The 24,860-nt window shown below is 42.4% G+C and overlaps 1 protein-coding gene across 1 annotated transcript in view; it reads right to left on the bottom strand.

Moving 5' to 3' along the window:
- The window catches only part of SLC38A4 (solute carrier family 38 member 4), a 71,153-nt gene extending 54,720 nt beyond the window's left edge, over positions 1-16,433 (bottom strand). Inside the window, exon 1 of the mRNA XM_086713586.1 lies at positions 16,302-16,433. The gene's annotated coding sequence lies outside the window, so the exon portion shown is untranslated. The remainder of the gene's footprint in view (positions 1-16,301) is intronic.
- Between the last annotated feature and the right edge of the window lie 8,427 nt (positions 16,434-24,860).

The following is a 24,860-nucleotide window of genomic DNA, read 5'->3' as shown; positions in this document are numbered from 1 at the left end:
AAAAATTTTAGTCGGTATTCTTGGCTGAAAACCAGTTGGCAAGTTGAATTTCTAGGCCTACTGGCCATTTCAGGAATGGTCTCCAAACTTTTGTTATTTATAATATTCACAGATCTCCAGAAGAAATGGCTTCATTTTCTTTCCTATTTTAGGGCCCCTTAAAACATTCAGCCACTTGGGCAATAGCATTTGTTGTCTTGTGTTAACTTGTTACAGAGTTAACATTTCACATGTAGGAAACCCTGAAAAAATATATATTTATAACAGACATGCTGACAAGGTCTTGATGCCCCTAGCACCACCTCTGTTGCAACGTCTGTTTGCTCTGGTCTGGTATTTAATAAAATATACAGACTTGTCATAGCAACCACTGCAACACAAAGCTTATATGTGTTTCTACAATAAGGAGAGCTTTTTTTTTTTTATTAAAGGAACATTCAAAAAAGTATGTTAGATGTACAGATAGTTTAGATATTTGGCAAAATGGAAATGTATGCAGTGATATTTTCATAGGAGACCATGATAATACTGAGAAACACTTAGAATATTCCTAAGTACTTTTCATTACTTTTTTTTTCCTCAAAAAGAATCTTAAAGGTTTAGTAGATTGGGCTGCATAATAGGGACTCTGGCAAAGAAGACACAACCACAGCAGTGTAAGAGTTTGGGCTAATGACTATCATTTTATTAAACGCATGACATATAAATATGCCTTATTTTTATTTTGTCTGCTAGTTTCTATACAAGTTTGAGTTTGTTAAAAGTGAAACCCACAAAATCCAAAAAGAACCCCAAACAATTTCTAAGGAGCAAATGTAAAACATTTCTTTATTTATTGTGAGAAAATTATTTGTTTTACGGCTGATGGGCAAATGACTGGGCCTTCTTTTGGCCTCAATTAGTGTATTTGGTGACCAAAGTCCCGTGGAATTTGAAGCCCATCCCGCTTGACTATTTCTGTCCTTTCCCTACTCAGAAGTGTGCTCCCTAATTTATTTTTCTCAACTAATTTTGGTGGAGAATAAAGGAGTAATAAAAATGTACTCATGGGCTACGGAATTGTTTTCCTAAGTCTTTTGCCAAACTGAAAATGTTTACAAATCTGCAAATTCAGAAATGGATACATAAATAATAATTCTGCTGGATGAATTATGATTGGCTTTTTATTTCAATTCTGATTAAAAATGTTTCAAAAAGTGACTATGTAAGAAGTGACAGCTCAGAGGCATTGGGGGATCTGAGTGCAGAATAACCTCTCACCCGCCGAGAGGATCAAATTCTTAGTCTGTGACAAGAGAATTCCAGGTCGGGTAACTTAATAGCTTACAGAGAAGATATAGTTTGGGATTAGGGTCAAGCCAAGCCCGTGTGACTCTGTGTAATATTTTTATACTCATAAAAGTAAAAGTGTTACCAATGATATTATTGTGTATTTTAAATTGGTAATCATAAGGATAATTAAATTTAGACTTGTGACCTTTTGTTCATGAAAATGTCTCTAGGGCCTCTCCCAGGGTTCCAACAATTGCAAACTCCCACTGCTTTGGTGTATATAAATCTACATATACCAGGGTACGTTTTCAGTGTATGACCTCATTCTAATAAAATGTCTAATGTCTTTCTGATCTTACGGATTAGAGGCATTGTCTCCTGCTTGCTATCTCTCAGTGTGGGCCCAGAAACAGGATTAACACAGATGCTTGAGATGGAGAAACTTCTGGAAGCCTTTCAGTAACATACTAGGCCTAGAGGAGTAGATATTTCTGAAGCCTATTCTTCTGTCTCTCGGAGCAGGTATTTCTAACCTGAGTCATGAACACACACTGCCAGCCCCCCTTCACACTGCTTGTAGCTCCCTCCCCTCAAAGTGAGAACCCAGCAAGCCTTACCCTAGGACCTATGTTCCACTTATGTGTTCCAAGCCTTCACACAAAAGCATTTCTTCTTACTGTGCATCCGTTTTCCTTTCCTTTCCACTTTCAGCCTCAGTTCTTACTCTTTCCCTTAATTATTCTCAACCGGACTGACTGGGAATTCGTATATACCATATGGGATTAAATTCATGCAACTTCAGAAAAGATGTAATGAAGCAGGTCCCTATATACGAGAGTTTTGTAGTTGCATGGCTGATTACAGTTAAAAATTACCCTTGGATGTAAATTTAAAAAAATAATAAATGCCATCATAAATTATTTCACTTGTATTACATTTAATTAACAGAAAATTATTGATAAAGGCTATATGCCCTTTAAAAGGCATTTCCTAGTATATATGACTAATGTAAGCATAAGGTGCTAAATTCTCTTTTCAACAATTGAACAAAATAAAGAGAAATCCGACTAAAGTTAAAAGCTGATAGGTTTTTGAAAAGGTTTGTGTTTGACTTTTCACCTTGGAAAATAGGACCTGCACGTTCCTCTAGCATAGTAGCAGGGAGAGGTAGTGTGACCTTCATAATCTATCCTAGAATCTTTTTTATGGGATAATCAAATAGGTTGGTTCACTCCTCTTCTGGGAGTCTTTCGTTAGCTATTAGTAGGCTCCAGGGGCACGTCAGTGAGTTCTACCACACCAGAGTCTTAAGACAGACCACAAAACCTATGAAGCACCTCTGCATGAGTCCTGTTTCAAATCATTCCAAACCATGTCCCCATTTTATTTAAATATTACTTATATGATGATTTCATTTTACTTTAAAACTGATTTGTTTTTAGGCAAACCAGACTTCCAGAATAGGATAAGCAAGTGCATGTTCCTTAGGCACAATTTTTTTAATGTTATTTATTTTGAGAGAGAGAGAGAGAGAGAGAGAAAGGAGGTGAAGGGCAAAGGGGGAGAGAATCCCAAGCAGGCTCCATGTGCAGCATGAGCCTGATGTAGGACTTGAACTCACGACTGTGAGATCATGACCTGAGCGGATATCAAGAGTTGAACGCTTTACTGACTGAACCACCCAGGCGCCCCCTTAGGCACGATCTTTTTGATGATTTTTAGCAAAGGTGTTACAACATAGGCCCCTAAACTGTTTCATTATTTAGCTTGGGTAATATAGTATATGTCATTTATTATGGAAAACCTCAAGTTTATACAAATGTCGATAGGATAATGTAGTGAAACGTCACAGATGCACTATCTAGCTTGAACAGTTATCAACCGTGGCAGTCTTCCTACATCCAAACCACCACTCTTACTCCCCTATGATTTTAAAGCAAATCCCAAATACATAATTTCCTAGTAAATATACTTGTATATGTCATAATCAAAAAGGACTTTTTAAAAAGCAGTCATGTGGCATGATTTTTAAATTCAAAGCAACCTAGTGTTTACTGGTGATGTCTTGAGACAATACAGAGAAAGCTGAGTAAGCACCTGGGTGAGGAGGCCAGTACACATTTTGAAATCTGACCTAAGGGCATTCCAGGTTGGACAGGTTCTATCAGGAAGAAGTGTTAGGTAAATCATAGGCATTAAAATGAAGGATATTTGGACAAAATTAGGCAAAATGTAGGCTGGAGGATCCTCAAAGAAACAGGCAAAGAATGACAAGGTATAATTTTTCTTTAAAAGAGAAGCAATTTAGGGGTGCCTGGGTGGCTCAGTTGGTTGAGCATCCGACTCTTGATTTCAGCTCAGGTCATGATCTCATTCTTCATGATTTTGAGCCCTATGTTGGGCTCTGTGCTGACGGTGCTGTGGAGGCTGCTTGGGATTCTCTCTCTCCCTCTCTCTGTCCCCCCCACCCCGCTCACTCTCTCTCTCTCTCTCAAAATAAATAAACATTTTAAAAGAGAGAGAAGCAATTTTATGAGGGTTAGATTTAAAGAAGGCAGACTATTAAAACTTGAGGATGACATTTTAAAAGTTTTGGAAATCAACAAAATTCAGAGTATGGGAAATTTCATAGGACAAATGACTTGGTTTTACCATCCAATAAATTGCAAGTGAGAAAAGAGATGAGGATTGGCTGAACTTATGTCTGTCTCTTAAACCTCTTTTAATCCATGTCAACCAAAGAGTGTGTGAACCCCATTTCGATTCTGATTCAAACAAACTAGGGGTAAAATAAAGAGACAATCAGACATATATGAACACTGCTTGGAAATTTGGTAATAATAAAAAAATGGCTTATTTGAGGTGTGATGATTTGGTTATTCTTCAAGACTTATCTTTGTGAGATACATATTGAATCATGTATGGATCAAATTATTTGGTGACTTGGATTCTCTTGGAAATAATGTAGTAATGGTTGTGGTAAGGGTAGCAGGGAGGAAAGATATGGGTATGGATGAAATATAACAGACAAGTATTAATAACTGTTGAAGTTTTGCAAAGATGCAGTATCATTGTCCATATTCTACTTCGGAATATATTAGAAACCATATTAAAAAGGTTTACGTTTCCTAGTTTAGAACTTTTCCATATGTTTTTCTTGGTATTCCTACCAAAAGGTTGAAAGCAGAAGGAAGATACTCTAAATTCCTCAACTAACCAGAAATTCCTATTACCTAGCATTTTTGAGTTTTGCCATTATTGATGACGTCAACAAAAGATTAAATCATGTGGAGTAAAATTCTAATTTTAAAATGGGTCTTGCTGTATTCTGATTTTTTGAAAATTGACAATCCATGACAGGTATAACTTCATCTGAACCAGAACACTGCGCTAATTATGTAAGAGTTTTTCTATCTCCTTAGCTAAACAAATGAAACTTGTTTTTATATTTATTTCTTTTGAGAGAGAGAGAGCAAGTGGGGAGAGAGAGGGAGAGACAGAATCGCTAGGTGGGGCTTGATCTCACAGACCATGAGATCATGACTTAGCTGAAATCAATCAAGAGTTGGATGCTCAACCGGTTGAGCTACACAGGCACCCCAACAAATGAGACTTTTGAACAGAATTTTTCTTTTCTACGCCTGTGAAATTTATAAATATCCATGTGTACATGTGCACCTCACCAAATTTTTGTGGACATCTTCGGGGTTGGGGGGTTGTTATTTGCAGTACTTGTACACATAGAGTGTCTATCACTTGGCGAAAAGTAGTATTTAAGGTATGGCCCCAAGAACAAGATAAAATCAGAATCTGTATGTGACTTCCCCCCCCCATCCCAAACTAATCTACTTTGCTATTTATTTAAAGTATCCCCATTCTGTTTGTAATTGCATGCTGTGGTCTGAACCCATCATTTTTAGATCTGTAATTCAAGACACAAAAAGGGTTTGTTTAGAAACCCGTGAACACAGAGTGCACTAATGATTATGCCCTTGATTGGACTGAACCTACGCTTCAGTGAAATATCAACCAGTTTGTAAGGGAATATCAGAAAACCTACTAATTTGGCATTATGCAGATTCAACAACCGGTTAATTCATCGAACTTTTCACTTTTCTAAGGCTACAGATTGTATTGGTAATAGCTTCGAGGATGGATGACTACTTTCACTACTCTTTGAAGTCAACATCTACTATTTGTTCCCTTCATAGAAATTTACTCATCATTTGATCACTTCTTACTAAAAATCAAATCGGTGCCAAGCCGCACATATTTATGTTAGATCTAAGAAGGAAAGAATCTCTCTGCTTCACTCTGTTTGAGTCCCATCTTAGTGGGTGGGGATTAGAGATTGCCTTCCTTGATAGGCATAAAGGGACCCTGTCCCTTCCTATGACAGCAGGTAGGGTTGAGAGACACAGAGAAGCCTGAACTACCAAGTTTTCTAGTCTGCATCCTCCACTCAGACCATAAGCCTGTTAATTTTGTAAAGTCTGAAATCTCATTTTTAAAGTTCTCATTAGTAATCATATCGATGACAGCCAGCCCTATGCTAAGCATGTTACATGTATCAAATCAGTAATACCCTAACCTTTGAGGTAGGTAGTATTATTATCCCCATTTTACATGTAAGGCAACCGATGCTCAAGAAGACTGGGTAATTTACCCAGAGACCAAAGCTGGTGAACAGGTGACTGAGCCGGGACTCACCCCCACCCCCCACATCTGACTGCAGAGCCCAGCTCCTGACAACATTTCATCACTACTGGGTACCTACTTTTTTGTTGGACACTATTCATAACAGGATACCTGTCTTCAAGACCTGGAACTGAACTGGAGGGCTCAGCGTGGGAACTGGGACAAATGGAACAGGTTTCATGGAGGAATAATGGTATGACTCCAGAGAGAGGAGGGTGGTTCCAGGCAGGAGAAATGGGATCAGAAGTTTGGCCCCAGTAATACCAAGACAATTGGAGTCTACTGTAGCTCACATGGAGTGTTTGTGTAGAGTCTGGCTGAGGTTGACCTTGACGGCCACATTAAGGAGTTTGAACTTTACGGAATTCTGGTATAAAGAATAATGTAAACCATTATATTTGGTGTCATTCTGTAAAGTGTGGATACTGCTCTAGCATTACAGAATTGTTCAAAAGTAATTGTATAGCTGTTTGGGTTTTGTCTACACTGATATAGTACATGAGGCATTTCTATTTTCTTTCAGAAAAGCTCTGGGTTTTTTTTCGCTTTAAAGAAAGAGTTTAAGAAACAAACAAACCCCCTCAGTTATCCCTTAAAAAAACCAAAGTCCGCAATGTTGGGAACCATAGCCTATGTCTGCATTTCGCATCACACCCTTGGAAGGACTGTCATCATTAGTTAAATAAGTAATACCGGGGCACCTGGGTGGCTTAGTCAGTTAAGCGTCCGGCTTCAGCTCAGGTCATGATCTCACGGCTCGTGAGTTCGAGCCCCGTGTCGGGTCTGTGCTGACAGCCCAGAGCCTGGAGCCTGCTTCAGATTCTGTGTCTCACTCTCTCTCTCTGACCCTCCCCCGTTCATGCTCTGTCTCTCTCTGTCTCAAAAGTAAATAAACGTTAAAAAAAATAAAAAAAAAATAAGTAATAGCATAATAGCAAGAGAGGTGAACAAAATTCAGCAAGCCTTTTCTTCAGTCTCCTGACTTACAGCAGAGTGTTCACTCCCTCAAGATTGCTAGGCTGCATTCTGTCCTACCACAGGCTGTGGGACCTTAGGGTCCACATAAAGGAGATGTAACCCAGCAGAACAGCCTGCAAAGCGATGTGAGGTATCTAACATTCACACAAAATAAAATAAATTACATAGATGGTACAAAGATTCTGTCCCATTTTGAAAGATTCAGGAGAGCAGATGTGCCTATAAAAGGAGTTCTAAATTATTTTAGCTGTGACAGTCCATATATGTTTATGCTTTGGAACCAGCATCCTGTACCTACCCTCTATCCTCTGGCAGAGTTTGGAATAAGGAATATGTTTCTGGTAACAGAAATCATTAAATTGGTGACTTAGCATGATGCCTTCAGTTAGACTTGGATCTAGTCAGGGCTCTAGACTGTTATTTTGTGAAATGACAATATGTCTGTGAAAAGTGTGAAATTCTAAAAACACAAATGGGTATTTATACTTTCAGATGCTGGTAGATAATTTGTTCCCTCCACTGTTTGGGGAGGACAGGGTGGGGGGAGAGAACTTTAGGTGCCAACTAAAGGGGGGGTGGTGTAAGCCTAACTCTTCTAAGTACTATTCAGAAGTGCTGCACTTCCCTGAGCTAGTTACAGCTGTTGGAGTCCAGGTTCCCGATGCTTCTGGGTGTTCAGGTGCAGAAGAACATCCTTGTTTCAAAACCTGACTTAGAGGGCAACCTGGGTGGCTCAGTGGTTGAACGTCCTACTTCCGCTCTTGTCATGATCTCGCAGTTTGTGGGTTCAAGCCCAGCATCGGGCTCTGTGCTGACAGTTCAGAGCCTGGAGCCTGCTTTGGATTGTATCTCCCTCTCTCTCTCTGACCCTCTCCCACTTGTGCTCTCTCATTCTCTCTTTCTCTCTCCCTCTCTCTCTCTCTGTCAAAAATAAAAGAAACATTAAAAAACAAAAACAAAAAACCAAAAACACCTGACTTAAGTGAACTCTGGGAGATGCTCCCCCCACTGGTAGATGGGGTGAATGCCCAGAAGAGTATAATGCTGACAGTCTCAGGACCCTTGATAGATGCCCTGGGGCTAAAGATGCTATTTTGACTCTCAGCGACCCCTGTCAAACTGGAGAGCCACTCAGTCATTTCCAGCCATGCCCCCTGAGTTCTCAGCTATGTGACTGAGCACAGACTGGCAGGGAAATCCCTACTGCAGAAGCATTTTTAAAATTAGCTTCAAGAAACCAGAGTTATCCTAACTAATGCTAAAGGCACAGAACACATAATCCTATCGGTGTAGAAATCTTAAAAAGTGCCATGTTTTATATCTTATTGTCTAAATTCATAGTTTTTTTTCTGCCATATTCCTTTTCTCCTTTCCAGTTGGCCAGTCTCCCTGTTTTAAATAAAAATGTAGTTTATACATCCTTTTGCCCTATAACACACACATGTCATTTTGAAGTAAAAAACTTATCCAAATTTGTCCTCACACTTTCCCCAAGTACCCTCAGTATCCCTTTAATCCAACTGGTGTTCTAGACAAGTCTATCGTTTGAGAAGACAACTCGCCACCAAATATGGTGAAGCAGCCGGAATACTACTTCACAACGAAAAGGACCCAACTATTGACACAACAACTTGAATAGATCTCAGGAATGGTATGCTGAATGAAAAAAAAAAAAAAATCAACTGCAAAAAGATCACATATCCTATGATTCTGCTTATGTGACGTTCTCAAAACAATTAAAATAGGGAGATGGGAAACATCTCATTGTCAGGGAAAGGGAGAAGGAGGTGAGTATGGCTATAAAGGAGTCACACAAGGGAGGTCATCCGGGTAATGGAAGTTCTAGGTTTTGTTTCTGGCGGTGGCTGCACAAATCTGTCCACATGATAAAATGACACGGAGACTATACATATTGTACACACATATTGTACCAACATCGATTTCCTGGTTTTGATATTGCCCGGAAGTTGTCAGATGTAACCATTGGAGGAAACTGGGTCAAAGGTGTATGGGGCCTCCCTGTGCTACCTTTACAACTTCCTGTGACTCTATAATGACTTCAAAATAAGAAGCTTAAATGTATGGAAGTCCACCAACAGCATGGACTCCTCTGTACAGCAAGTATAATGACATACAGCGTCGTGACACATGCCAAAAAGTGTCGGATTTTTTTTAAGTGTGCTGTTTCTAAAGAATTGCTTCAAAAACCACAAAGGAGTAACACAGTGATGAAATGTGTTCTCTGGACTATAATAAAATCGCTCCATTTATGCCGTGCTGTGAAGCATAGGATTGCTTTTCAGGCATTCATGAAGCAAGGTTGGAAACACGAATGTTTTTAGTTAGACCACTTTAACAATCAAGATCAGTTTGATCATACAGTTCATAAGAACATTCGGCATCTATGTACCACATTCCTCCCATTTGGAGAAATTCCAGAAAATAAGACTATAGCATGGGTAGCCCCATGTCGCATGCAGGAAACCTTTCTTAAAAACCAGAAAGGGCTGCCCTCCCTCTCCCCTCCTTTTTCAGTTTTTTTTTTTTTTTCTACTTCTCTTTCCAAGTCCATCTCCCTCACTCGCCTGGTTTCTCTAGTGAAGTCTCAGCAAAAGCAGGCAAAGTCGTGAGCAGCGCCTGTCCCTGACGTGGTGGCCTCCTGCGGTCCTCCCTGGCGCCGCGACCCAGCTCATGCTCCCAGCGCGCAAACGGGCGGTGGCTGAGCAGGACACGCGTCGCCCATAAGCCACCGGCCACTGCCAGAGATGCTCTGGACAGCACACTCCACACTCCGAGTAGCAACACTGCAGACACAGCGGTGGCCCGACCAGCTGATGGCCAAAGTTGCCTCTTGGGGGGATTACATCTTTTTTTTTCTTTTTTTTTCTTTAACATTTTTATAGTGCCATGAGTGTACCCAGTGGTATAAAATTATGCCAAAACAAAGAGCAAAGTCCTTGTCCTGAGGAGTATGCAGTGTGAAAAGCGCATGAATGACGCAAGGCAAAATGACAGGACAAACACAGGGTGGGTGGGGAGGAAAAGTTACCCTGAAACAGAAGGCAGAATCAATATGATTTTCAATGGACCAAAAAATGGAAAAGCCACGTCAGGGCCCCAACTCCTCATAGCAGAAACACAGAAATAAAGATTTGCCATAATAGCAATAGTAATGGTAACATTACCATTTATTATGTGCCGTGCAGTATCATCACCCGAATTCTATAAGGCTGGTATTAGTATTACATCGAATTCGAAAACTAGTCTCTTTAGCTGCTTAACAAACACTCCTAAATTTCACCATGTGCCACATATAATTGTTTTATCCTCATGAAATCGTTATGAAGTAGTAAACGTTTCCCTCATTTTATAGAGGAAGAGAATGAAGCCGTGAGGTTAAGTAACTAGCTCTATCTGGGCCACTCAGGTAGAAAGCGGGAGAGCCAAACTGGAAGCCAGCACATCCAGATGATAGAACCAAGATCTGAATCCAGGAAGCCCAGCTGTATGATGGAGCAGGGATTCCTTTCCACACGCCCTGATTCCCTGCCTGCATGCTTAATGGTGTGCAATAATGCACACTGAATAAGTAATTTATTTAAAAAGATTTACATTGACGGTCAGTAAGGCACAAATTCACTTTGCAAAAGCCTTTAATATTTCAGTGAAAACATGCTTGCTTGAAGAATAAATTGTTTTGAGGTGCTTGGGTGGCTCAGTCAGTTAAGCGGCCGACTTTGGCTTAGGTCATGATCTCACGGTTGCTGAGTTCGAACCCCGCTTCGGGCTCTGCGCTGACAGTTCAGAGCCTGGAGCCTGCTTCCAATTCTGTATCTCCCTCTCTTCCTGCCCCTCCCCTGTTTTCCTTCCTTCCTTTCTTCAGCAGACATGCATGAGTATTTGTTTGTGCCAGGCACTGTGTGAGGCACCATGGAGACAAAAATGAGAGAAAACAAGGGAATTGGAGATGATGTTCATTTTGATGACGGATACACATGAGATTTATCAGGAGAAATAGGGGCAAATAGCCAACAGGAAATAAGGGAACATTTCAATCTTATTATGCAGGGAGTGATGTTATTCTGGGCTGGACCATCCTGTGTATTATTTATCCTTTTTTCATTTCCTCTCTTCTGCTTCCTTCATTTTAGTTATGACAGAGGAAAACACATGGTCAAAGAACATATAGACATTTGTTAGCATTTCAAATAATGCTTTGGGTGGCAGAATAAATAACATTAACAATAATAGCAATCCCATATTGAGTGCTCACTATGAGTCAGGCATTAGTCTAAGCATTTTACATGTGTTAACTCATTTAATCCTCATAACAATCCCATGAGGTAGGTGCTATTATGATCTCAATTTTGTAGTTGAAGAGAAGCTCAAAAAGATTAAAAAAATTTGCCCAGGGATATAATGCTAAAAAGTCGAGGATTTAATGTATTAACTGAAATTAGATTTTGGATTATTTGTAGATTTCATTTACCCTTTGAATTCCCTTCCAAATAAGAAGAGTTTGAGTAACAGTATTTTACAAGTGTGGAAATGGTGAAGAGGCAGGCAGACCTCTGAGCCTGGGATGAAAAACTAGCATAAAAGATCCCTAACGAAGCAAGAGACTGTGGGAGTTAAATTCTCCAAATCTGTTATCAAAAGCCAGAATCTAAACTGGCATAAACATCTATTTTGGAGTTGGAGGTTGACATCATTCCGTTCCCTATCTCACTTTGTTTTTTTTTTTTTAATACATTTTTCCTTCCAGACTCTTCTGCAACACAGTAAAATAAATAAAACCACTAAAAACTAAAATAAGGAGACAAATCCTCCCCAGCTACCCCTCCCCGTCAGAAAAACACAGAAAAGCATTTGTTTGGAAATAGTTTTTTGTGATTGTGTAAATTGTATCTTTGTTAAAATGGAATATCCCCTCAAGAGCTAGAAAAATAATTGATTTTCCCATACAGAGGACACCAAAGTCTGGTCTTCCCATTTGAGCACAGTGTTTCAAACCATAACATTATAAGGAGTCTAAAAAATTATCATTCTCTATTATATGACCATAATCAAATGATAAAATAATAAAATGTGTTGCCAATTCCTGTATTCAGTCATTTTGTTCCTTGTTAGGACGGTTCACTTCTGAAATGCAAGGGCAAGGCAGAGCTTTGGGACCCCTGCAGACAGAATGAGTGAGGACCTCACAGGACACTCCTCCCTCCCAGCCTCTTCCCTTACATGTTCCACTTCCCAGTACTGAACTCCTAAGTTCCCTAAGTGGCTCACACTTTCTCCTTTCTCCCTTCAGGCTGGTCTCTGTTGAGAATCTTCTCCCACTTCCTTCACTTCTTTGCCTGCCTAACTTTTATTTCTACTTCATAACCTAGCTCAGGTGTTACCTAGTCTTGAAATGTTCTCTGGCCCCCTCCCTAAGCCAGCTTCAGAGGTGCCATACTCCAATCTGAATTTTTCCTGGCCATCAACATGCTGTTAGTGTGACTGTTTGCTTGCTTATTCTTTCCTTGACTAGACTAATTCATTTATTCAACAAACATCTCTTGGGCACATTTGCCCGGGACTGTGGTAGGTGTTAGGGAAACAGGGATAAAAGAAACTCCTTAACAGGGTTACTGGAAGGTAATGATACTCAGTGACTGTGGAATGAACGAATGGAATTAAGTCATTACAAAAATGGGAGAAGGAGGACCGGAAGAAGGTTAGCAGTCATACAAAAGGGAATTGGCAGTTCATTTCTCCCATCGTGCATATCCTACCCTATTGTGCAACATCTTTCTAAACCTCTTTTTTCCTTAAGTTTTGGTTTTCCTAGTCCTCTTTCTTTGTGCTGGCTCAAATGGAGGCAGGAACTCAGGCACGGAAGGGACTTAGTTCTGATGCCAGCACTGTCACTTACCAGCTGGGTGACCCTTGGCTCTTTCCTCCATTTCTATGAGCTTCAGTTTCCTCCTCTGTAAACTGGAGATAACAAACACCTATACCATGGAAGTCTGTGTGAAGATTAAAGGTGATTCACATTTGGAACATAAGGACTTAGCTATAAAAGTCTGGCTCTTAACAGAGTTCTCCTCTCCTTTCTTTCTCTCTCCCCTACTCCGACCCCTTACCCTTCCTACAAGGTGTCCCCAGGGCAGTTGTGGCAAGGAGGATAACTTCAGGTGATACATGAAGCAAGTTCAAAAAAAAAAAAAAAAAACAAACTGTACTATTTTGATAGATATCAAAAATATATAAGTAGCCATAAACCCCATTATTCCTTTGATTTTTTTTTTTTTCATAGAAGTCATTGCTTTGGAGAGTAAAAATTAAATGAAGCCCTTCTTGGTGTTTTTTTGTTTTTAACAATAGTTAGAAAATATTAGTAAGTCAGTACAAAAGACAAGGGGGAAGAAAAAGAAACAGATGCCTGAAAAACACTGAGGAAATAAACAATGGCAATGACATGAAAGAAGAAAAACATTTAACACAGAAGTCCACAGCAGCTGTATTTATCATGCTCGTCCCCAGCATTTGATAAACTGACAGGTAACCACAGGCATACTATGCATTTCTCAAATGTCACTTATTGAAAAAATCTAGTTCTGGGCCCGCGAAGATTCAGTCTATAGCTGTTATGATCATGCCTTGGCTTTCTTAGCATCGGTTTGGTCTGTAACAGGCCAAACAGCCAGCTTTGGGTCTCTGAAAGTCACCTGTCCAGTTCTGCCCCTGATAAAGTCCAAAGTGAAAGAGAGCTGTTCGTTTAGATTTAAGAACAAGTAATTGCCCAAACAGGACTTCCAAAGAGGTTCTATGTTCCCTGCACTGTATATGTCCCAATCTTGCTCTTTAAAATGAGTATAATAATAGAGTCTATTTCCTAAGGTGGTTATGAGGACTTCACATAAAAGAAGCAAAACAGAATAAATATAATAACGGATATATATGTGTAAGTCATTGTCATCACTAATCCAGTACAGACTAGCCTCCTTGGAGCACCTTGCATTACATACTCACCCATCCCTGCAGCCTTGAAAACTGTTTGTCCCCTTACACCAATCTCCTCCCTTCGTTTTAGTGTTTTGTGACAGAATCAGCCCAATAAAAGCTTTCTGTCTCTGAACACATGGCATTCAATAATTTGGCAAAGTTCACATAGTCTTCAGTTTCTCTGTCCTTAACAAACTTCTACCCAGACTGTGGATTTTCTGTAGATTTCATGTGTTAGCATTTGCGAAGCTACATACACATGTGCACATGCACGTGCACGCACACACACTTCTTGTGGTCCAAGTGAGAGAGTCTACCAACCTCGATGACTCCTTAGGGACTTGTTTGCAGTGGGGCTTATCCCCCCCACTTCACCCCCAAATTAAGTTCTATAAAAGGCTATAACCGAAGTTGAACCAAACCCAAAGTAGAGCCCTAGCTACCGGGCCCTGGAGATTGTGATCCAGGCATAGCGTGTTCTTTTTACAACGTAAGACAATTCAGTCATAATGACTGTGTCTGCGCTGCCGGGAAGCAAATACGAATATAAGAAAGCAGTAAACTGGGAAACAGGCCAACTCTCCTTCCTTCCCCAGGGGTGAGAAGCTGCACCGCTCCCAAATGCATAACAAAGAAAGCCGGCCCAGGAACTCGGGGTGGGGGGAGGAGTGGGGAGGGGCCCCTGGCGAATAGGTGTCTGTGGGACGCGCCTGGGCGGCCAGGGTCTGCTTATACCTTCAGGGCCACAGCTACCCCTTTGCCTCTTTTCTCAGGGTGTAAGATGCCCGGAGACAGGTAGAGATGCACTTTTGCCCTGAGAAATTGACTTCCAGACACACTCTGTCCTCTGGTGAAACCAGGACCAGGTCTCTAAACGCTCGGCTTAGAACTGAGGCTCGGGATCTCTAGGTCCTCGCCGAGTCTCTCAAGGACCCAACTACTGCGCCGTCACTGCCCGGTGCCACCCTGGCACACCAGCCACCAAGCCTCCCAGGCTGGGCTTCCTAGTTTATCGCTTTCTCTGACCAAGTCAGCAGGCGGGTACGCATCTCCCGGTGCTCACGGCACCGGAGGGGCGTTCTCCCTACCTGTCCTTGCTGGATCGCTAAGAGAAGCTGGGGGCCCCGAGGGGTGCACCGCGTGCCTCGGCACCTCCACCCCTGCCAGCGGCCGGGGCGCGGCGCCCACCGGTGCCACTGCCTGTGAAAAGCCACTCCCCGTGCCGCTCCCAGCACACAGCCCGCTCGTCCCCGCGGTCACCTCTCTCCTCTCTCGGACTCCGGACTCCGGACTCCGAGGCTCCCAGGTCACCCCCAGGAGCTCCCTGCGTGTGCGCTCCCTTCGCTCTTCTCATTCATTCTCTTTTCTCCATTTTCCCTCCAACCCTCACGCTCTCCGGGGCTCTGGCCTCTTATCTCCTCTCGCCTTCACCCCTCTCTCTGATGTCCCCTCGACGTCCCCTCGATTCCACTCGCCTTTCGCGCTCCGCGTTTCTGCACCTCTCCTCCCTTCACTCCAGTGCGCCCCGGGCTTCCCGGTCCCCTGGAGCGGGCGCTGGACACCTCCGTCGGAACTTCGGCCTCAGTGTTCGAATCCGCCGCTGCCGCCCGCAGTCAGGGCCCCCAGACCCAGCAAGGCTCTCGCCTTCCTCCTCCCCTCAAGGAGACACTCTCGGGACTCCTCCTGGGGCCACAGCCCCCCACCAAGGGAACCGTGCTGGCCTGGCCCAGGCAGCCCAGCTGTCAGGGACAACGGGTCTATTTTAGGTCCAGCACCCAATGTCCCCGCCCTGAGGACACCGGCCCCGGCCCCGCGACTTGGGTAGCACTTGCCAGCACTGATCGCAAGCCGACTCGACTCGAGCGAGGCTGGTGGCAGGGCCACCGCTGTGGAAGGCGGTCGCTGGACACCCAACTGGAAATCCCAAGGGCCTAGGAAATCCGGGGGGGGGGGGGGCAAGCCCCAGCCACCCCTCCCGCCTGCTGGGAATGGGCTACCTTGGAACCGCCACCTCTCTTGCAAAGAGAGCCACACACACGAGCCTTCCCAGCTAGTTCCCTTTACCTCTGTATGCCCTGGTTTACTTAATTTCTAGTCAATCGGTCATTAGCCTGCAATAACCCACCCAAAGCATGATCCTTTAGAAAACCTAAGAAGAATTAGGGTCAATCAACAAACAAGTTACGAAGAGCCGCAATGCCTAACCTAAGCCCCAGAAGGCTGAGCAAACGGACCACACACGCGTGCGTGTCCCTGTGCGCGCAATCACACACGCGCACCCACACCAACACCGGCTGGGATCCAGCCACCAGTTCGCACACTGACAAGTCTCTAAGTCTAGCAGAGATTAGAAAAGTGTCACTCACCTGTGTCGTTTTCTACTTCTGCCGATTGGGATCCGGGGGAAGTATCGGAAAAGGGTGGATTGAGAGACCCTCCTTTCTTTTCTTTTCGCCTTTCTAAAGAGTGGAAATTTCCATCATGTGATAGGGGGCAGCATCCCCAGTGTCGCCTTTCCTGAGGACCCTCCCTTCCAGCCCAGCCACCAATCGCCAGGCGGCAACCTGAGATGTAAACAGAAGCATCCTCCCAGGTGGGCTGAGTTGTCCAGCTGTCCCGCAAGAGTGAAGCCTGGGAGCCGCTGGCCCCTGCTCCCTTCTCTCTGGGTCCCTGACAGCGGAGAATACCTTGGTGTGAGTTCGGGTTTTCGCGGTTGTTGTTTGGTTGTTTGTGGTTTTGTAATGAAGTCTCCTCAATAGTCAAGGTTGCATTTGTTGAGTCTGCCCTACATGCAGAAATGCATGTTGATTTTCCCTTCGAAGTCAGGAAAAAAGTCTTTCGGGTAGGTGTCCCTAAACTGCCTCCAGGTTTGGGGATGTCGAACCTGAGCCTGACGTAAAAGGGGGGGAAAATGGAGGAAGGGGTATAAATGAAAAACCCGTCAGTCACCATTAAAGCCCCTTCATGCATCAGTGAAGCGGGGGGGGGGGGGGGGGGGGGGTGGGGTAGCTTGGTAGCATTTAACTATGAGTGGCGATCTTCATGGCAATTTCTTTTCTGGGATTTCAATTTAAGCATAACCCTCAGTATATATGGAGAGGGAATTAGGATATGATAAATAGCACTATAATTTTAATTCTCTTCACTAAAGGCATTAACCTGCCATTTCAAGGAAAACCGTTCACGTGAAAGCCATTTTCTGATGGTAAGCAAAATTCTTATTTCAAAGAAGGCCTCTGTAACCCATTTGTTCATAGCCCTGTGTTTATTTTCGTACTCATGTGTCATTCTTTGGGGAAAAAGATATTCTTCAATGGCGATCTGACTCCACAGTGCAGCAAACTCACGAGGCATCACAAATTGCTTTCTGACCTGGCCAGACACATCGAATTGTACTAAAACCGCGCAACAATGCAAATTCAACAGAAGGATAATGCAGCAAATACCTTCACTGGGGTTGCCGTGTTGGACACGAAACATACATAAAAATCAGTATCTAGAAAAATCCTTGTTTTATGAAAGCTGATGATCGCCCACCTGATCGCCCACCTAGTATACCTCCTTAGTTTGTCATAACAAGAAATTTCCATTCCGGGAAATTTGAATACATCAGAATAATTTTCAGGTCCCTTTAAACTTGTTGAAACTACATTATCTTTTTACTACCACACTTTCCGCTGATTCTTATTTAATAAACATAAGCATAATTTGTAAAGCTACTGAACTGTCAAAATTGGTAGGCTTGAGAGAGGGTTAGTGGGAGATCAAGACGGACGTACATTTCTCTCTGCCTAAGGTTTCTAAAATGACAGGCCTTTTCAGAGACAACCAGATGAAGACGGCATCACGCAATTGTAAGGCAGATACTAGTTTGTATCACTGCTCGACTTTGTAATGAACTGCTTCTTATTCAGTTCTTGGCATCCATATCTCAGTACAGAAAAGATAAAAAATGGTGTTTCATTGCCGAATTTGCTGGAGTCCTATGGGTTAGCCACCTATATAAACTCTTAATGTCAGGTGTGGGTTGAGGTAAAACGAGCTGCCTTCAGCTGTGAATCGGTGCAGTGCTGAACAAGGCCCAAGTGTGTCGTCTCTTGTAGCTACGGTCCATCATCAGAGTCTACGAAGAGCTCAAAGCGACTTCTGGATGGTACGAGACAACTGACAACGCTTTATCTTCCCTGATACAATCCAAACCTTGAGCCACTGACGGCTCTGTTGAATCTTCCTGCCAATCTTCCGAGGTCTGTTCTCAACCAGTCTTGGAGACAATGAGAAGCAGCCCTCGCCAGCGACATGAATACACCTGCAGGACCACAGTGTAAAACACATTCTGATTTGTCGTCAAATCATTCACTGGCTCTGGAGCAGTTAGCTTAGGTTTAAATCTCAGAGCCACCGCCTACAAGCTATGTGACCTTGGCCAAGTCACTTAAGTTCTTGGTGACTCAGTCTCCTGAAAAATGGAGAACATTTCTTGGCACATTGTTTTCCTGACTTGTTATTTGCAGACAACACTAAAAACTCACCTAGTGATGGAGACAAATGAAATGTTTGCAATCAAGAAAAACTTACACGGCAGATAGCATTTAGTACCATTTGGACAAAGCTCACTCGATGGAAACTCTCTGCTCTGAAATCATATTGACCTAAGAATGTTATTGGTTTTGTTGGGAATTCTTTCTTTTTTTTTTTTTTAATTTTTTTTTTCAACGTTTATTTATTTTTGGGACAGAGAGAGACAGAGCATGAACGGGGGAGGGGCAGAGAGAGAGGGAGACACAGAACTGGAAACAGGCTCCAGGCTCTGAGCCATCAGCCCAGAGCCCGACGCGGGGCTCGAACTCACGGACCGCGAGATCGTGACCTGGCTGAAGTCGGACGCTTAACCGACTGCGCCACCCAGGCGCCCCGGGAATTCTTTCATTTTTAAGAAAAGTCTATATGGGGAAATACTCCCCAAATATATTCTTTTGAACCAAAATTAATACTTGAAAACAGAGTTCTCTGCTCCCATAAGTTTCGAAAACATTGTGGTGAAAGTTCTTGTGGGATTCCTCAGAAGTTTTAATCAGTCTCTCTAGGTTGGGATGGAGCATGCAGTATTTTTCCATGACTAGAGCCCTTTGGGGGGAATATCTCTCAGGTCTCATGATCCAGAGTATACCCATTGCCAAATTTTAGCACACATGAATGCCCGAGGAAGGAAATAGAACACAGTTATTATCCAAACACCCCGTGGCAAGACTCTAAATTTCCTTGGTTTATAGACTATTGTTGAGAAGTTTGATAGCGGCGACTTTAGTAGACGCGTATAAACTTTTTTTCTTTGATAGTAGACTTTTAATATGGATTGTTTTTCCAATTAATAATTATTATGATTCTAAACTGACTTTACGTTATGAAGCACCTTAATGTATATTATGGCACTTGATACTAAAATAAGCTAAGTATTATTTTCCCCATTCAGTGAGAAAGGGAAATGAGGTTAAGTGATTTGTCCAAAGACACAGAGCTAATAATTGACAGACTGGAATATGAACCACTGGCTTCAAATTCAATATCTCCCACAGCTCACCTCCCTTTACTTCTGAGCATTTTCTTTTCTAAGACTGATAACTGTTTTCCTGCCTACAATGTAGTCAACCCTAAATGGCATGCTTAGCAAAACTATTATGATTTTGAAAATAATTACTATAAAAGCAATGATCTCTTTAGCATAATTGCATGAGCCTTTGTAAATTCTAATGTCTTTATAATGACATTATTTTATATGAATTTGAATTTTATTTATGTGAAACACTGAGTAATACCAGGAATTATATTTGTGGTTGAGTTTCTTTTTAGTGTTATGCTCTCTAAATGAGCTACTATTTCTTACTGGCTCTAGGAAGAAGATACCTGAATAGATCACTTACCATCTCAGTTTCGCACTTGATGAAACAACTAGCATCTGGATCTCAAAATGAAATATCAAACTAGATCTAGGATCCTAGAAGACCCAAGTCTAGTGGCCAATATTGGGATGTTAGGGACCAGACTCAAGGTCCCATCCAGGAGGTGACAGGGAGAGCAGAGCCCATATTTGCACATGGGCAGCTCAGAGAGAATTGTGCATTGTGTGGTCAGCATTCGACCCCAGCCCCAGGGAAGTCAGCCTTTGGAAATGGCATTACAGGCGGACACCCAACCAGTTGTATTTACCAAACACACCACCTTCCTTTTCCAACTTGACACTCAAAGCACCAATCAACTATACCTGTCTACACAGCCCTGATTCTAAACCACTTACTGCCCCCCACCCCCCAGCACCAATACCATGGTTTTCCATGCCTTAGAGCTTTTGAGTGCGCTATGCCCACTTTCTGGAATCCCTTGCCACTGGCTCTGCCTGTCAACTTCACTTTTACTCACTGTTCAATGTCGTCACTTAAGTGAATGAAACCCTTCTCAACTCCTCCAGTTCTCTTTTCTCTTGGTAGGTTGGGGACATGGGGTGGGAGTGGGATAGAGTTCGAAGAAGGGTAGAAAAAGAGAACCAGCATGTTTGGGCATGGCATTTAGTACTTCCAACCACCCTGTGAGGTGGATGTTTTTATCCCCACTTTTCAGATGAGAAAACTCTCTGACTGAGTCTGAGTTAAGTGGCTTGCGAGAGGCAGAATCCGAATTAGGACTCAGGTATACGTGACTCCAAAGCTCTCCTCATTCTGTGCCATGATTAAACTTGCCCTCATTTGGGCTCCAGAGATAGATCATAATACATTATTTGGCCCCATTAGACTTTGAGTTCCTCAGCAGCCAACCTCATTCTTATCTGTGTTCATGGCATTTCCATTGCATTGGACACCTAGGTACTCAGTCGCTAGAGGTCGAACGAGTGAGAGAATGAATGAAAGATGCCCTGTGATTTGCATATTGTAACAAACACTGTCTATTTCAGAGTTATTAAGTAAAATCACCTGTTATTTGTCCCTAATGATAATTTGTATCTTTTCTGTTTGTTTTTTTCTCCAAAGTCGAGAGGCACGATGATTAGGTGTCCAACTATAATTTTGGTGCTCAGAGAGACAATGATTAAATCTGCCAGGCTACCAGCGATGCTGACATGTTTTGCACAACTGGTGTTTGAGCAGAGATCGACATTGATTTGATGTTGCCAGGTAACACAGTAGCATGACAGCTTTGAGAAAATGATATCAAATTACTCTAAAAGCAAATTTTACCCTTTGTGACATTCCTCCAAGAGTTAGTAACTTAGTCATGTCAGTCTTCACTTCGTATTTGCTTTATCTGGGAAAATCAGATGAGAGGACTTATCACCAAAACCCAGACATGTCTAATGAGACTTACCACATTAAATACATTTATATGTACAAATATATGTACAAAAGTCCAATATACACATGTACAAAAATATATGCACAAATTCCAAATTTAAAAGAGACAGAACATGTGAAGTTAAAGAAATTAAACACTTGTTGTTGTTGTTGTTGTTGTTTTTAAGTTTATTCTGAGAGAGAGAGTGAAGGAGGGGCAGAGAGAGAGAGAGAGGGAGAGGGAGAATCCCAAACAGCCTCCATGCTGTTGATGCAGAGCCTGATGTGGGACTCAGACTCATGAAACAGTGAGATCATGACCTGGGCCCAAATCAAGAGTCAGACGCTTAACCAACTAAGCCACCCAGGCACCCCAAACACTTGGTGTCTGATTTCTGGAACCAGATTCCCTAGGTTTGAATTCCAGCTCTGACACTTACTAGCTAATAACTAGTTATTAGTTAGTTGTACGATAATTAGGCAAGTTATCAGCCTCTCTATCCTTCAGTTTTCTCATCTGTGATTGGGGATAACACTTTGTACCTATTCATAGAATTATTTTAAAAAGTTTAATTACGTCATACCACATACCCCTTTTCAAATGGAAAGTGCTGATAACAGTCATATCATTTGTCAGTGAAGAATTCTTATAATTACCCCAGAATTTTATTCTATTCCCCTGGGCCTGTTTGCTCATCCCTAGTACAAAAGGGCAGACTATTTGATCCTCGCGTCCTGTGTGATCTACATTCTACAAACGAATAGCTTGTGGGTGTTCTTTTATTCCCTTGTCTCCACAACAAAACTCCAGTGTCCTATTTGCCTTCTGAAGAGATGGATGGCAGGAAACTATTATTAATCTACTTCCTAATTTTCAGAAGACTGAATCTGAAATAAAACAAAACTTGCAAAGTTCCATGAAAGCATTGAACTTGTGGTGCTCAAATGAAAGAGAGAGATGGTGTGAAAGAGGTCAGAATTATGTGCTGATTTCTGCATTGGCCTCTAGCATCTGGCCATCCCAATGCTGTAGTATTGCTTCATTCTTTCTCATTGAAGAATAGGTTGTTTGCACGGTTCCTCTTGAGACTGTAAGTTCTGTAGCTGTTTTGTCAAGATGTATTTGCTGAATAAATAAATGAACGGAGGGGTAAATCCATTGATGCTTCCCTTGTTTTTGTTTTCGAGAAGTTGAAAAGTTGAGTAATAATTTACTGAAAGAATGGGCTTTTATCAAAAAGCATTTCCAATTAAAATACCACCATGAAGATGACTTTGGAAATTATTGGTCTTAAAATTTGGCGTTACTGAGGACCTATCTTATGTCATTCTGGAAGGAGGATATTCCTGACCTACATGGGACATTAAGACTCAATATTGAGATCATCTTCTGTGTCACTGCATGTAAGGCCACTGACCAAGGGAGGGTTCTTCCTTCCATTCTTCCCAGTGGGGCAGTGCCCTTCCAGTCCCTTCTCTGATGAGACTCTCAGCAAAGTAGGAGGTCTGGGCCTTTCCCTTTGAGGCAGCCCTACCTGGCCAGCACTCAACAGCCACAAACACAGGACTATGTAGACATGTTAAATTCTGAAGAGTGAGGCACATCTCAGAAGAGTATTCCGAAGTGGAAGTTTGAAGGCTGAAGTTTTGACAAATTTGACTGTACAGAGGAAGGCCCTGACACAAAGCTTCTCCACTGCTGCCTTCACTGGAGACACTCCTCCCCTCTGGCTTCTGCCTGTGCACAGAGAGCCCTCCATTCAATCCTGGTGACTCCGTCTCCTCCCTCAGAAAACCCAGTCCTGTCTGTATCTGCTCATCTTCTGATTTAGTGGACATTTATTGGGTGCCCCCCTTGGTGCTGGGTGCTAGGGACAGAACTGTGAGCCAAACAGACATAATCCCTGTGGAGTTTATAATTTGGCAAGAGAAAACGTTTTACTCAACGTGTGACACAAATAAATATAAAACGACAGAGACTGCACTGGGGGCAGGGAAAGACTTCCCTGAGGAAATGACTCTTGAGGATGAGTGTGAGGAAAGTTTTTGTTTCTTAAGACAGTAGTCACTTTACCATATTTGTATGCCCATGCGAAGCCCATGCCCGCGTTTGAACTGGTGCGCTTGAGAGAGCGGAGGGGCAGATCCATCTCGGGTAGCGAGAAGGACTCCTCTCCAGAAGCAGACAAGCTCCTCTCTCCAAAATGAGATAATGTGGGATTCTGATTCCAGTTCTGTCCCCCTGCCAGTAAGAGCCATGGGTGGGCCGGTCTGTTTCTTGGTCCCCTGTGAATCAACACGTCTCAGAGACGTGCTTTACTCACCTAGGGATGACCAGAGTTACTTTTCCTTTTGCTTGATTCTTTAGGAAGAATAAAAAATCTCATCCCACCCGCAATACAGTGCTTTTGATTCAGCCGCATTGCAGTAAACCTCATAGTACGTTAGTTGTCAGTGGCCTCTCCCTTTGCTGTCTGGAAGGAATGATCTAGCCTGATGGAATCTTTTTGATACAGGACCCTCTGCTAATGATTGAGGCGGGAGAGGGAGGGATCTGTTAGTTCAACTTGCCACGAAGAGTTCACGAGGAAAAAAGGTTCTGGTTCTTATAAAAAGTCTGACTATAAACTGGAGGGGGCATCTGAGTGAGTCAGTAAGGAACAAACCCCAAACATGGGACATTGAGTACCTCCATTTACAGAAAGAGAAACAGGAGTTCCTTTACACCTTAAACAAAAATGGTAAAGTCAGTTTGGCAGTGAGATTTACAGTCATTCCCTGCATTTCTGCTTCAACTTATGTTGACATATTGCAGCATGTAGTATGTTAGGAAAGATGTGTTGCAATATTCTGCAATATTTAATGTGTAAAGGACAAAGTCACACCTCAATCCCAGGTTCTGAGTTTTGTGGGTGTTTTGTTTTTATTCTTTAATTCCCATCACCTAATCCCACCCATTTCCCCTCTGGTGATCATAAGTTTGTTCTCTATAATTAAGAGTCTATTTCTTTCTTCTTCTTTTTAAATGTTTGTTTATTTATTTTGAGAGAGAGTGAGAGAGAGAGACCAGGGGAGAGGCGGAGAGAGAGGGAAAGAGAATCCCAAGCAGACTCTGTGCTGCCAGTGCAGAGCCTGATGTGGGGTTCGAACCCATGAACTATGAGATCATGACCTGAGCCGAAAGCAAGAGTTGGATGCTTAAACAACTGTGCCACCTAGGCACCCCAAGAGTCTGTTTCTTAATTTGTCTTTCCTTTATTTTTTCCCTTTGCTTGTTTGTTTTGTTTCTTAAATATATATGCGTGTGGGTGTATATATGTGTGTGTGTGTGTGTGTGTGTGTGTGTGTGTGTGTGTGTGTGTATAATGTATGTTATAAACTTCTTTATCCATTCATCAGTCGATGGATACTTCAGCTGCTTCCATACCTTGGCTATTGTAAATAATGCTGATACTATAAATAAAGGGGTGCATGTATCCCTTTGAATTAATATTTTTGTATTCTTTGGGTAAATGCCCAGTAGTGTGATTGCTGGATTGTAGGGTAGTTCTATTTTTAACTTTTTGAGGAACCTCCATTCTGTTTTCCACAGTGGCTGTACCA

The sequence above is a fragment of the Puma concolor genome, chromosome B4, assembly GCF_028749965.1.
Source record: "Puma concolor isolate L17-30 chromosome B4, mPumCon1.1.hap2, whole genome shotgun sequence".
Taxonomy (NCBI): Eukaryota; Metazoa; Chordata; class Mammalia; order Carnivora; family Felidae; genus Puma; species Puma concolor.
The sequence above is the reverse complement of the archived record's forward strand: the minus strand, read 5'-3'. Positions and strand labels throughout refer to the sequence as shown.